A 12,671-nucleotide genomic window follows, 5' to 3' on the forward strand; every position below is an offset into this window, starting at 1 on the left:
ACGTGCTCTCTGAAAACACAAGGCACAGAATAAGGCCGCTCTCAGCCAGCAGCCTGGGTTGGCTCCTTGCTCTGTCTCTCAGTCCACTCGGGCCCTGGAATAAGGAGACCTTCCCCTCCCCGCTCTGCTTGGGGATGAGATGTTTGTGGAGCCGCCCAGGAAGGAGCATCCTGTGGTGCTGCGTTCACCAACTCGCTCTGGTTAACCTTTGTCCGGGGAGCCAGCAGGGAACCTGCCAGTGGGCTGGGCTGGGCCGCTCTCTGCCTTTAGCAGGCCCTTGGTGACTGACATCTTGGATGAGATGTCCTGAGGCCCCTCTAGCCAACCCACAGAAGACAGAGCCCATCACCCTGCAGAGCTCTCATTCTCTCCCAGGCTGTCACTCTCGGGTGGGTGGGGGGGCGGGGGGCGGACACGCCATCCTGAAACTGTGTTAACAGGCTCTCACCTCCCTTCCTGGGTATCCCCATCCCCTGCCGGCTGTGGCCCTTGGGCCTCGCTTCTCTCAGTGGGCCCTGAGCGCACGGCAGCCCCTCCAGGGCCATTACTTCCCTTTACCTGCGAGAAGAGCTGGGATCTAAAGCTGCCTCTGTCCAGCTCCATCGCCCACCTTTCCCGTTCGAGGCTCTGGTCTGTTGGGTATCCCTCCCCAGCCCCTAGTCTCCCCTGGCCTGGTCCCTCGTGGGGCCTGGAGCAGTGGGTGCTCTCCCCCCACTGGCCCCAAGCTGGTGTCGGCCTCATCTGCCGCTTTCCTCCTGGACACTGAGCCCATGGCCAGTGGGCCTCGGGCCCCTAGCCCAGTACCAGCCTGGCAGGTACCAGTGACCAAGGGCCCTCCCTGCTCTGTACCCAGCCCAGGGGCCCTGTTGGACCTGGAGGTGGCTCAGGGAGCCCTCGCCTGTATCACACTGCTCCGTCCCCTCCAGGGCCACGGTGCTGCCCGTGGGGTCCCCTCCCAGCCTGCTGGCCCCGAGCAGCCAAGGGCAGGGGGCCTGTGGGCTGTGAGGCCCCTGAGGTGGAGCTTTGCAGCCCCCAGAGCAGGGTGGGGCGGGGACTGTCTGTGGAGGGGCCTAACTTCTCTCTCTGAGGCCTGTGCCTCCCCGCGGAGTCTGGGCCGCCAGCCTGTGCCTCGCCGGCACTGGGGTGACCAGGAGGAGGGGCGGTGCGTGGAGTTCTCTGGCCTCTTCCTCCAGGGCTCAGAGCTGGGCCAGAGCTGCTAGGTCCCCAAGAGCAAGGTGTCTTGCTTTCCGGCGTGTGCTTCTGACTGGTCGCCCTACAGCCCGCGACCTGCCCGGGGAGAAAGCTTCCCTGGGTCGCGGCCCCGGGAGGCGGCCACGTTCTGCCCCAACTGTGTGACCCTCGCCTGGCGACAGTGGGTGTGAGGCCAAGGGAGGGACACCGGCCACCACTTGTGTGTCTCCCATGGGTGCAGGGGGAACAGGCCCCATGCAGGTCCAGGGCAGTCAGTTGTGTCCACGTTGGGGGCACCAATGGCATAGATACGGAGACCCTGACCCAAGTCCAAACAGCTTAACACAGACCCACTGAGGGGGCAGGGTCCCCGGGGGGCACGGGAGAGAGTCCTTCCCCTCTGTCTGCAAGAGAAAATCCGTCCTGGAGAGTGAGGGCTGGGTGGTCCAGGCGGAGGGAGCCGTGTGCAGCCGTGGGGTGGGGGGAGGAGCGGGGAGGCCCTTCGGAATTCTGAACTGGGTGCCTTGGGCATTGCCACTGCCTTTCCTTCCAGGGTGCCCCCTGAACTCGATCAAGGGGAACATTGATTTCTGTGGCACGCGGGGGTACAGGTCCCAGTGCTGCCTGGTGCAGCCCAGCTGGGAGTGGGCTGAGTGGGGTGTCCCTCTGCTCCAAGCAGGAGAGGATGGGCCGGGTGATGCTGAGTTGGCACCGAAGAAAAACTGTATTTCCGAAAGAGCGCGCCGCACGCCAGGGCCTCTATGGGGTTTCTACCCAGTGACCCAGCGTGGAGGGACGTGGGGGGAGCCCTGTGGCGTACCTGGCTGCTTTGATAGGCACCGCGAGACGCTGTTTTACCAGAGTCGTGATTTTATTATGAAAATTGCTGGCGTAGCATGTTTTTAAACTATTCAAATGCGCCACCCCACACTCCAGCACTTTGTTTGTGCTGCAGACATCGCGAGATTGACAGCTCGTGCTTCAGGTGCCAGGGAGCCGCAGGGTTCTGAGCGAAGGGTGGCTGCATCTCATCTGGCATCTCAGAAAGAACTCGAAAGAATAGCTTTCTGTTAGTGCCTGTGTGCCAGGCTCTGCCCTCCGTGCTTGCTTGTCATTCTCGAGACGTTCCTGGGGTGTTATCATCCCCATCTTGAAGATGGGGAGACTGACGCACGGAGATGTAGAGGAATTTGCCCAAGGTTGCTTGCCTCACAATGGCAGAGGCAGGACCTGGACCCGGGGAGGCCATTCTCAGATTCTGTGTTCCGAGCCGGCATGCGCTGCTGCACCACGAAAAAGATACAGCTCTTAAAAATACAGAAGAAAGTTAAAAGTGTACTGTCTAATCTTGGGATAAGAGGTATCCCCTTAAGCCAGACAGGAAACCCAGAATTTATAGAGGGAAGGACAGACAGATTTTTCCCCAAGCCTTTTTTTTTTTTTTTTTTTTTGCGGTCCGCGGGCCTCTGACTGCCGGGGCCCCTCCCACCGCGGAGCACAGGCTCCGGACGCGCAGGCCCGGCGGCCATGGCTCACGGGCCCAGCCGCTCCGCGGCATGTGGGATCCCCCCGGACCGGGGCACGAACCTGCGTCCCCTGCATCGGCAGGCGGACTCTCAACCACTGCGCCACCAGGGAAGCCCTCCCCAAGCCCTTCGTTTTGAAAAATGACCACCTTGAATGATTCTTAGTTAACATTTACCCCATTTGCTTTCCCTCTGTTTCTCACACACACATATTTTGGTGGAGGTGATGGTCAGTAGTTGTGGATGCTTCCCCCCAAGCACTCCAGCAGGCATTTCCTACGAACAGACAGTCCTTCTACGTGATGTAGTACCAGTGTCACACCTAAAGAGATGAGTGAGAACCCTCAACCATCGTTGACTAGCTCATCCATAACCAGATGTCCTCAAGTAACCCCCACGGGCCTTATATAATAACCTCTTTGTTTTTCCAAATCAGGACGGGATCAGGACGGCACAGGATCCATCGTGATGCTTTTCCCCATCACACAGACTCTTTTTTTAATATTTAAAAAAAATGTATTGAAGTATAGTTTATTTACAATGTTGTGTTAATTTCTGCTCTGCAGCAAAGTGACTCAGTTATATATAAATATATTCTTTTTCATATTCCTTTCCATTATGGTTTATCACAGGATAATGAATATAGTTCCCTGTGCTTTACAATAGGAGTTGTTTATCCATCCTATATATAATGGTTTGCATCTACTAATCCCAAACTCCCAACCCTCCCTCCCCCACCCACACCTCCTTGGCAATCACAAGTCTGTTCTCTACGTGTGAGTCTGTTTCTGTTGCGTAGATAAGTTTGTTTGTGTCATGTTTTAGATTCCACATATAAGTGATATCATATGGCATTTGTCTTTCTTTTTCTGACTTACTTCACTTAGTATGATAATCTCTAGGTCCATCCATGTTGCTGCCGATGGCATTATTTTCTTTTTTTAATATAAATTATTTTATTTTATTTATTTTTGGCTGTGTTGGGTCTTTGTGGCTGCGCGCAGGCTTTCTCTAGTTGTGGTGAGCGGGGGCTACTCTTCGTTGCGGTGCGTGGGCTTCTCATTGCGGTGGCTTCTCTTGTTGCGGAGCATGGGCTCTAGGCGTGTGGGCTCTAGTACTTGTGGCACATGGGCTCAGCAGCTGTGGTGCACGGGCTTAGTTGCTCCGTGGCATGTGGGATCTTCCTGGACCAGGGCTCGAACCAGTGTCCCCTGCAATGTCAGGCAGATTCTTAACTACTGCGCCACCAGGGAAGCCCCTCTTTTTTTTTTTTAGTACATCTTTATTGGAGTATAATTGCTTCACAATGCTGTGTTAGTTTCTGTTGTACAACAAAGTGAATTAGCCACATGCATACATATATCCCCATGTCGCCTCCCTCCCACCCTCCCTATCCCACCCCTCTAGGTCATCGCAAAGCACCGAGCTGATCTCCCTGTGCTATGCGGCTGCTTCCCACTAGCTATCTACCTTACGTTTGGTAGTGTATATATGTCAATGCTACTCTCACTTCGCCCCAGCATTCTTGTTTATAGCTGAGTAGTATCCCATTGTGTATATATACCACATCTTCTTTATCCATTCATCTGTCGATGGACATTTAGGTTGCTTCCATGTCTTGGCTATTGTGAATAGTGCTGCTATGAACATAGGGGTGCGTGTATCTTTTCGAATTATGGTTTTCTCAGGGTACATGCCCAGTAGTGGGATTGCTGGGTCACATGGTAGCTCTATTTGTAGTTTTTTAAGGAACCTCCATACTGTCTTCCATAGTGGCTGCACCAACTTACATTCCCACCAACAGTGTTAAGAGGGTTCCCTTTTCTCCACACCCTCTCCAGCATTTATTATTTGTAGACGTCTCTTTTTTAATATAAATTTATTTATTTATTTATTTTCGGCTGTGTTGGGTCTTTGATGCTGCACGCTGGCTTTCTCTAGTTGCAGCAAGCGGGGCCTACTTTTCGTTGCGGTGCGCGAGCTTCTCATTGCGGTGGCTTCTCTTGTGGGGGAGCACGGGCTCTAGGCGCGTGGGCTTCAGTAGTTGTGGCACGTGGGCTCGGTAGTTGTGGCTCACCGGCTCTAGAGCACGGGCTCAGTAGTTGTGGTGCACGGGCTTAGTTGCTCCGCAGCACGTGGGATCCTCCTGGACCAGGGCTCAAACCCGTGTCCCCTGCGTTGGCAGGTGGATTCTCAACCACTGCGCCACCAGGGAAGCCCTGTAGACTTTTTAATGACGGCCATTCTGACAGGTTTATCACACAGACTGTTGAAGAGTCTGGGGGCAGTTTTCCTGTAGAAGGTTGCGCTCTGATTGGGGCGCTGTAGCCGCTTGGTGTTATTTAACTTGTGCCTGTATCCCGCCTGCTGCCTATGACCTGAAGCGAGCTCAGGGGCTTGATGAGATCCAGGTTAAACCCTTTTGACAGGAATACCTCCTATTGTGTCACATCAGGCCCTGCTGTTAGTGATGTTAAGGACATAATTACCAGATGTCCTAATCCTGAAGGCCCGTTGCCTCCCCGTTTGTAATTCATCAGTAATCTGTAGGGTGAGACTTTTGCACCTTGGAAGTAAACTGCTCCCCACAACCTTCAGTCAGTGGTTTTCAGTGCCTCAGGGATCGTGCCTGAATCTGTTCTGTGGGGGCTGCCACGTGGTGATTTTCTCATCTGGACATTCCTTCCGCAAGTCTTAGCTGGTACTCTTCTGTCAAGAAGGCCGCCCCCACCCCCTTTGCCTTTTTTTAGGAACACTCTTGTTTCATGGATTTTTGTTGTGGTTCTTATTGTTCAGATGTTATAATCAATTATAAAATTAACAGATTTAATTACACTTTTGTAGAATAGAGTAGGAGAATTTGCTTGCCATGTACATATGCCAGATAAATGGTTAAGATGCCTGTTATACAAAGAATTCCTCTAAATTGTTAAGAAAAAGGTTTTTAAAACCCCAAAGACAGGGACTTCCCTGGTGGTCCAGTGGGTAAGACTCCATGCTCCCAATGCAGAGGGCCCGGGTTCTATCCCTGGTCGGGGAACTAGATCCCGCATGCATGCCGCAACGAAGAGTTAGCATGCTGCAACTAAGAAGTCCGTGTGCCGCAACTAAGACCCGGTGCAAGCAAAAAACAAAACGAAACAAAAAAACCCAAAGACAAGTGGACAAAGAATAGGACCAGGCAGACAATTCAGAGAAGAGGAAATGGAAATTGTTGATGACCATGAAAAGATGCTTAGCCTCAGAGTCATCAGGGAAACACAGATCTGAAGAGCAAGGTACTGGGTTCCTCGTTCAGTAGCAGAAAGTGAGCTGATGACTCGATGCTGGTGAGAGTGGCGCAGTGGGTGTTCCCATATGTTGCTGGTGGGGGAATGGGGGGGCAGTGAATTGCTGCCTCCTATTTGGAAAATAATCAGGCATTATCCATGAACATGAAAAATTCATATTTTTCTTTGAACCCAACTTTTCCACTTTGGGGCATGTAACCTGTGGAAAGAAAACACATAGGTGGGACTTCCCTGGTGGCGCAGTGGTTAAGAATCCGCCTGCCAATGCAGGGCACATGGGTTCGAGCCCTGGTCCGGGAAGATCCCATATGCCGCGGAGCAGCTAAGCCCATGCACCACAACTACTGAGCCTGTGCTCTAGGGTCCGAGAGCCACAACTACTGAAGCCCACGCGCCTAGAGCCCGTGCTCCGCAACAAGAGAAGCCACCACAATGAGAAGCCCGCGCGTAGCAACGAAGACCCAATGCAGCCAAAAATAAATAGATAAATTTATGAAGAAAGAAAAAGAAAGAAAGAAAATACATAGGTACACAGGTGTTGATTACAGCCTTGCTTGTAGAGGTTTAAAGACAAAAAAGGAAGCACCTTGAATGGCCCTCAGTAGGGCAACGGCTGGATGACGGATGAGTGAGGCCTGTGCCCGGGGACTGGGGAGGCCGCCAGCGTATTGTGTTAGCAGCGGCTCCTTGCTCCCAGGCCGGGCATTGTGGTGAAACGCTAAGTCCAAGTCCTAGCATTGGGGCTTTGGGGACGGGAGGGGACACTCCTTCTGGAAGCTTCCATGTGAAGGAAAGGGAAGGGGGCAGAGGATCAAAAGCAGCTTTCCCAGCGTGTTGTGAATGTGCTTTTATACTGTCAAATATAATTCTAAAAAGAAGGACAAAGTTCATGTTTATTAGACTAGTCCCAGCCCACTTTCTTCTTTTGTGTCCCACGCAGAGCTGGAGTTGGAAAGCTGTTGTGAGCCCCAGTCAGGCTGTGTGGTGACCCAGAGCCGCTGCAGGTGTGGAGGCTCGGGGGCCTTTGGGGGCCCGGATTCAGCCGGGAGAGCGCAAACCCACGCGTTTTTCTGGCGAGCCATTTCTTCCCTCACCCAGCCCTCATCCCTAGGTGAAACACTCTTCTGTTTCTTCTGTTTTCTTTGTAGTGTATCCTCTACAAACATTTTAGGAAACAGGGTGAAATGTACATTTTGCAGAAAAATAGAGGCAGAAAAAAATCACTGCAGGTCCTAACCGCCAAGTTGGCCTCTGTCCTCATTTTGATATGTTCCTTTTTCCTTTATTTATTTTATTTATTTTTTTGATATGTTCCTTTTTCCCTGCATTTTTTTTACCTGGGTCCATGTTACGTACAGTTTTGTATCTTGCTTTTTAAAAAAAATGATCACAAGTGTTGCTGCTGTGCTGAGTAAAAAAGTCTCTACAGATGTTATTTTATTATTTACTTATTTATTTGTTCATTTATGGCTGTGCTGTGCAGCATGTGGGATCTTAGTTCCCCGACCGGGGATGGAACCCGTGCCCCCTGCAGTGGGAGGTGGATGCTTCACCACTGGACGGCCAGGGAAGCCCCTGCAGATGTTGTTTTAAGTGGCTGCATGATGTCCCACCATCTGGAGACACTGTCGCTTACTCCCTTGTTTCCGTATTGGTGGACACGCTGGTTGATTTCACTTTTTTGGAAGTGCTGGACTTCTTTGGGCCTAAACCTTTGTGTCCATGTCAGACAGTCTCTGTTGGAGTCCCTGTGGCTAATTTAGTACGAGGGGCAAAGGGCTGAGCTGCTGGGGAGGGGGGTTGGGCACATGCACGCTTGCCAGCACTGGGCCTCACGGACACAAAAGTCATGTTAAGGCTTTGGTAGGTGAGAAGTGGAACTTCATTTTTTTTTTTTAATTTTATTTATTTATTTTTGGCTGCGTTGGGTCTTTATTCCTAGTTGTGGCGAGCGGGGGCTACTCTTCGTTGCAGTGAATGGGCTTCTTATTGTGGTGGCTTCTCTTGTTGCGGAGCACGGGCTCTAGGCGCGTGGGCTTCAATAGTTGCAGCACGCGGGCTCAGTAGTTGTGGCACGTGGGCTCTAGAGGGCACAGGCTTCAGTAGTTGTGGCTCGAAGGCTCTAGAGCGCAGGCTCAGTCGTTCCGGCGCACGGGCTTAGTTGCTCTGCGGCCTGTGGGATCTTCCTGGACCAGGGCTCGAACCCATGTCCCCTGCATTGGCAGGCGGATTCTTAACCACTGCGCCACCAGGAAAGCCCTGGAACTTCATTTCTAATTTCTGTTTCTTTGCGTCCCAAGTGAGAGCGAGTGATTTCCACGTGAATTGGCTGTTTGTACTTTCTTTACTTTGTCAAGATTTTATATATTTTTTTTAGCGACATCTGTGCGCTTTGCATGTATTAGTGATATTAACCCATCAGCATAGTCACGTTTTTGTCCACGTGTTGATTTCCCTTTAGTTGTATTTCTCTTAGGTTTTTTTGTGGGGTTTTTTTTACAATTTTTTAAAAAATCGTTCAGGACCTTATTTTTATGCAGTGAATCTATCCATCTTCTCTATCCTTTAAATCCAGGAACCTTGTTGCAAACTGTGTCCTGCCTCCCCCTCTCCCGGGGTCCAGCACAGCTTCCCCTGCGGCTTGGCCGTAGCTCCTCGCAGACTCCGCGGCCAGTGGGCTTCCCCGGCTGCCCGGCCAAGCTGTGCAGGGCTCGGCGAGGTTGGGGCGAGATCTGGTGGCTGAGGTCTGAGGCCTCGGGGAGGAGGTGGGCTGAGTGAGGCCGTTGCACAGAGGAGCACAGGTGAAGGTGCCGGGAGGGGAGGTGGAGAAGACCCGCCCGCGTGGGGTCTACAGGCTGTGGACGGGCGTTTGTGAAGATGGTTTGCAGGGACCCCTCCACCTCTGCCCTGCGTGTCGTCCCCACTGCCCAGTTGTTGCTGACAGGCCGGGGACCCTTGCTCTCTGCGCAGGGGTTCTGCTGGGGGCTCCCGGTCGGCTCTGCCTGTGGCGTAAGTTCGAAGCACGGCAGCTCTGCACACGGCCTTGACCTCTGCGCCAGTCTCATCTCGCAGCCGAGGGCCGTGGGGAGGCTGCAGTCGGCCACGCGGCCTCCGGAGCTCCCTCCTGGGTGGCCTCCCTTGAGCGCCCATGCGGTCACCAGGGTTCCCTGACGCTGTTTCACAGCGATGGTGTGGCCCGGGGGCCCAGGCCTGAGAGCTGACGGGCCGGTGGGGCGGTGAGTCCTCAGGCTGAAGACAGATGAGAGTAGAATAAAGAGGAAAGCCTGGGTCCCTGATGCCTCTGAGGTCGCCCATGCAAGGTCTCTCGCCGCCGCAGAGATGCGCTGCGTCGCCTCCTACCTGCCGGCCGCCCTCGGGGACAGCACCTCCCCCAGCGCCAAGGACATCAAGAAGATCCTGGACAGCGCGGCACTGAGGCGGATGATGACCGGCTCAACAAGGTCATCTGTGAGCTGAACGGAAAGAACAATTGAGGGCGTCATTGCCCAGGGTATTGGCATGTTGGCCGGCGCGCCCGCTGCCGGGGCTGTGGCCATCTTCACTGCCCCAGGATCTGCAGAAAGACGAGAAGGGGGAGGAGGCTGAGGAGTCAGACGATGACGTGGCATTTGGCTTGTGCCACTAGAGTCCTGCTCCCCTGCAAATAAAAGCACCCTCCCCCACCTTCTTTTTTTCTGGCTGTGCCACGTAGCTTGCGGGATCTTAGTTCCCTGACCAGGGATCAAACCCGGGCCCCCGGGCCCTCGGCAGTGAAAGAGCGGAGTCCTAACCACTGGACCACAGGGAATTCCAAATAAAACCCTTTTTACATTAAAAAAAAGAGGAAAGTCTGAAACCCAACTGCCAGGCGCCAAAGCTCTGATTGCCACTCCCAGTCGCTCTGTGACGCGGGAGGGCTGGTGGGACTGGGAATGCTTGCTGGTGTTGAGCAGAAGAGTGTGCAGGTGGACCGGCTGCATGGGACGGGGGTAGCCCTGTGCCCCCAGGGGCCTCATCGGGTTGTCCCCACCGCACTCCAGTCCTTGTGTGGCCCAGGCAGCGCTGGGCAGTGGACCCCCTGCGGGGGTGGGTGGGAAAGGTGTGTCTCACAGTAGGAAATTAACTGTCACATGTTGCTGGGTACCTGAAGGGCTCAGGAAGATGGCAGTCGCCCAGGGAAGTGTCTTCACTTCGGGAGGGTGGTCTGACCTCGGGCCCGGGCTGGCTGCTCTGGGCTCTGTCTAATGGCGTGAACGTGGGGTGTGCCGAGGGCCCCTCAGCCCCAGACAGCGCCCCTTTGGCCTGTCGAGGTGGCTTCTCCTTTGTGAATGCCATGCATACCTAGCAGGGCTGGCTCATGAACCAGTGTCAGCCCCTCGTACTGATTCAGGGCTGGGAGAGTGGGATTTGGGGGCAGGAGTTTGTTTGGAAGGTGGGTGACGAGGAACCCTGGGGAGTCTTTTGGGAAGGAGGTTCCCTTGCTGGGAAGGGCAAGGCTGGGCCGCCCCGATGTGGGTACCAGGGCAGGAGGAAAGGAAGACGGGTGAGTGCTGCCTGCAAGATGAACTTGTGTGCCAGCAGAAATCTCACCAGGCTCAGCAGGCCTCAGGGCTCGGGGCCAGACAGGTGGCCTAGGTTGGAAGGTCAGCTTCAGCCACCTACCAGCCCTCACCTTAGGCACGTTACTTGGCCGCTGTGCCTCAGAGTCCTCATCTTTAAACGGGGAGATTAACAGTACCTTTCAGGCTTCCCTGGTGGCACAGTGGTTAAGAATCCGCCTGCCAATGCAAGGGACACAGGTTCGAGCCCTGGTCCGGGAAGATCCCACGTGCCACGGAGCAACTAAGCTCGTGCGCCACAACTACTGAGCTCACGTACCACAACTACTGAAGCCCGCGCGCCTAGAGCCCGTGCTCCGCAGCAATGAGAAGCCTGCGCACCGCAAAGAAGAGAAGCCCCCGCTCGCCACCACTGGAGAAAGCCCACGCGCAGCAACGAAGACCCAACGCAGCCCCCAAAAAACCAACCAAACAAACAAACAAAACAGTACCTTTCAGGACTTCTCTGGCGGTCCAGTGGTTAGGACTCCAAGCGTCCACTTCAGGGGGCACGGGTTTGATCCCTGGTTGGGTAACTAAGATCCCGCATGCCGCGAGGCGTGGCCAATAAATAAATATTTCTTTAAAAAAGAAGACCAGTACCTTTCTCAGAGGGGTTAAGTGGTTTTGTGTGTGTGAAGTGCTCCGAGTAGAGCCCCTCATGTTCAGGAAGTGGCCATTATTACCGGGTGACCAGTGCCGTCCCCTGTGGCTGCTGCCTTGGGTGTACAGGGCACCAAAATGGCTCTGCTGTCCCCAGGGCTGGCCGAGTCTGGCTCTGAGCCACAGGGGCAGGTATCTGTGACCTTTCTGTGCCCGGGAGCTCAGGCCCCCATGAGGTGAGAGCCGATTAGATGTTAGCATCTACAGAAGACACGAGGTGAACTGGGGACAGTGAGAGGAGGCCGGGACGCCCAGGAGGGCTTGTGGTGGCAGCGGGCCCGAGCTGAGTGTTCACCGACGACTCCCGCTGGGCTGGCGGCGGGGAGGGAGGTAGCCTCCACGTCCAGGCCCTGCTGGTGTCAACCTGGGTCTGGCCTGAGAGGTCTGTGGCTTCCTTTGATGGGGAGCCCATCCAGAGGCCTCCCGGGGTCTGGGCGTGTGTGTTGGATGCTCGGGGCAATGGGCAGGCTTGGCCTTGCCAGTGGGGCAGAGCCCTGGGCCTCAGTGTAGGCCCTGCTTTCAAAATTGATGATGGGAAATCAGATGCTTTTATTTATTTATTTGAAACTTTATTTTGTTGAAGCATAGTTGATTTACAATGTTGTGTTGATTCCTGGTGTACAGCAAGGTGATTCAGTTACATACGTACCTATATTCTTTTGCATGTGCTTGTACATTATTATTATTTTGGCCACTGAGCAGCACGTGGGATCTTAGTTCCCCGACCAAGGATTCAACCCGCACCCCCTGCAGTGGAAGCGCGGAGTCTTAACCACTGGCCCGCCAGGGAAGTCCCTCCTTTTACAATTGTTTATGAATATAGTTCCCTGTGCTATACAGTAGGACCTCGTTGTTTATCTGTTCTATATAAATAGTTTGCATCTGCTAATCCCAAACTCCCAATCCATCCCTCACCCACCTGGAATTCAGATGCTTTTAAACTTTTGTCCATTAGACTCTCAAACTACCTGTCTTTGTTCTTAATAGTGTACACTGACCCTCAGTCCCCCTTGCCCTGAGACCCAGAGCTTGTGCATCTGTACTGGGGTTCCCAGACGGGGGGCACAGCTCCTCCGGCTTACAGCCAGAACGGCGCAATTATTTGAATACTGTGTTGTCGTCCCTTTGTGAAACCATTTGACTTCTGTAAGAAAGATGAAGCAGGCTTTCATTAGCCTGTTGATGCTGCTGATATGGAATGAAGGCATTTTCAAAGCCTGTTGGGCTGCAAGGGGCAGATTTTTAGCTCATGGGATTTGGCTGGACCGTTAGCTCAGTTTTGAAGGTAGAGAACAACCTTTAAAGATGGATGAGGGCTTCCCTGGTGGCGCAGTGGTTCAGAATCCGCCTGCCGATGCAGGGGATGTGGGTTCGAGCCCTGGTCCGGGAAGATCCCACCTGCC

At 53.8% G+C, this 12,671-nt stretch overlaps 1 protein-coding gene and 1 pseudogene across 3 annotated transcripts in view; both read left to right on the plus strand.

The window, feature by feature from the left end:
* AGAP3 (ArfGAP with GTPase domain, ankyrin repeat and PH domain 3) overlaps positions 1-12,671 on the plus strand; it is a gene marked incomplete at its 5' end in the record, with an annotated part of 56,570 nt that overhangs the window by 10,952 nt on the left and 32,947 nt on the right. The window lies entirely within an intron of this gene.
* Positions 9,347-9,613, plus strand: LOC309966283 (large ribosomal subunit protein P2-like; annotated as a pseudogene). Its single transcript has one exon. The product of its transcript is annotated as a large ribosomal subunit protein P2-like (transcript).

The sequence above is a fragment of the Leucopleurus acutus genome (genome assembly GCF_964270905.1).
Source record: "Leucopleurus acutus genome assembly, chromosome: 9".
Lineage (NCBI taxonomy): Eukaryota > Metazoa > Chordata > Mammalia > Artiodactyla > Delphinidae > Leucopleurus > Leucopleurus acutus.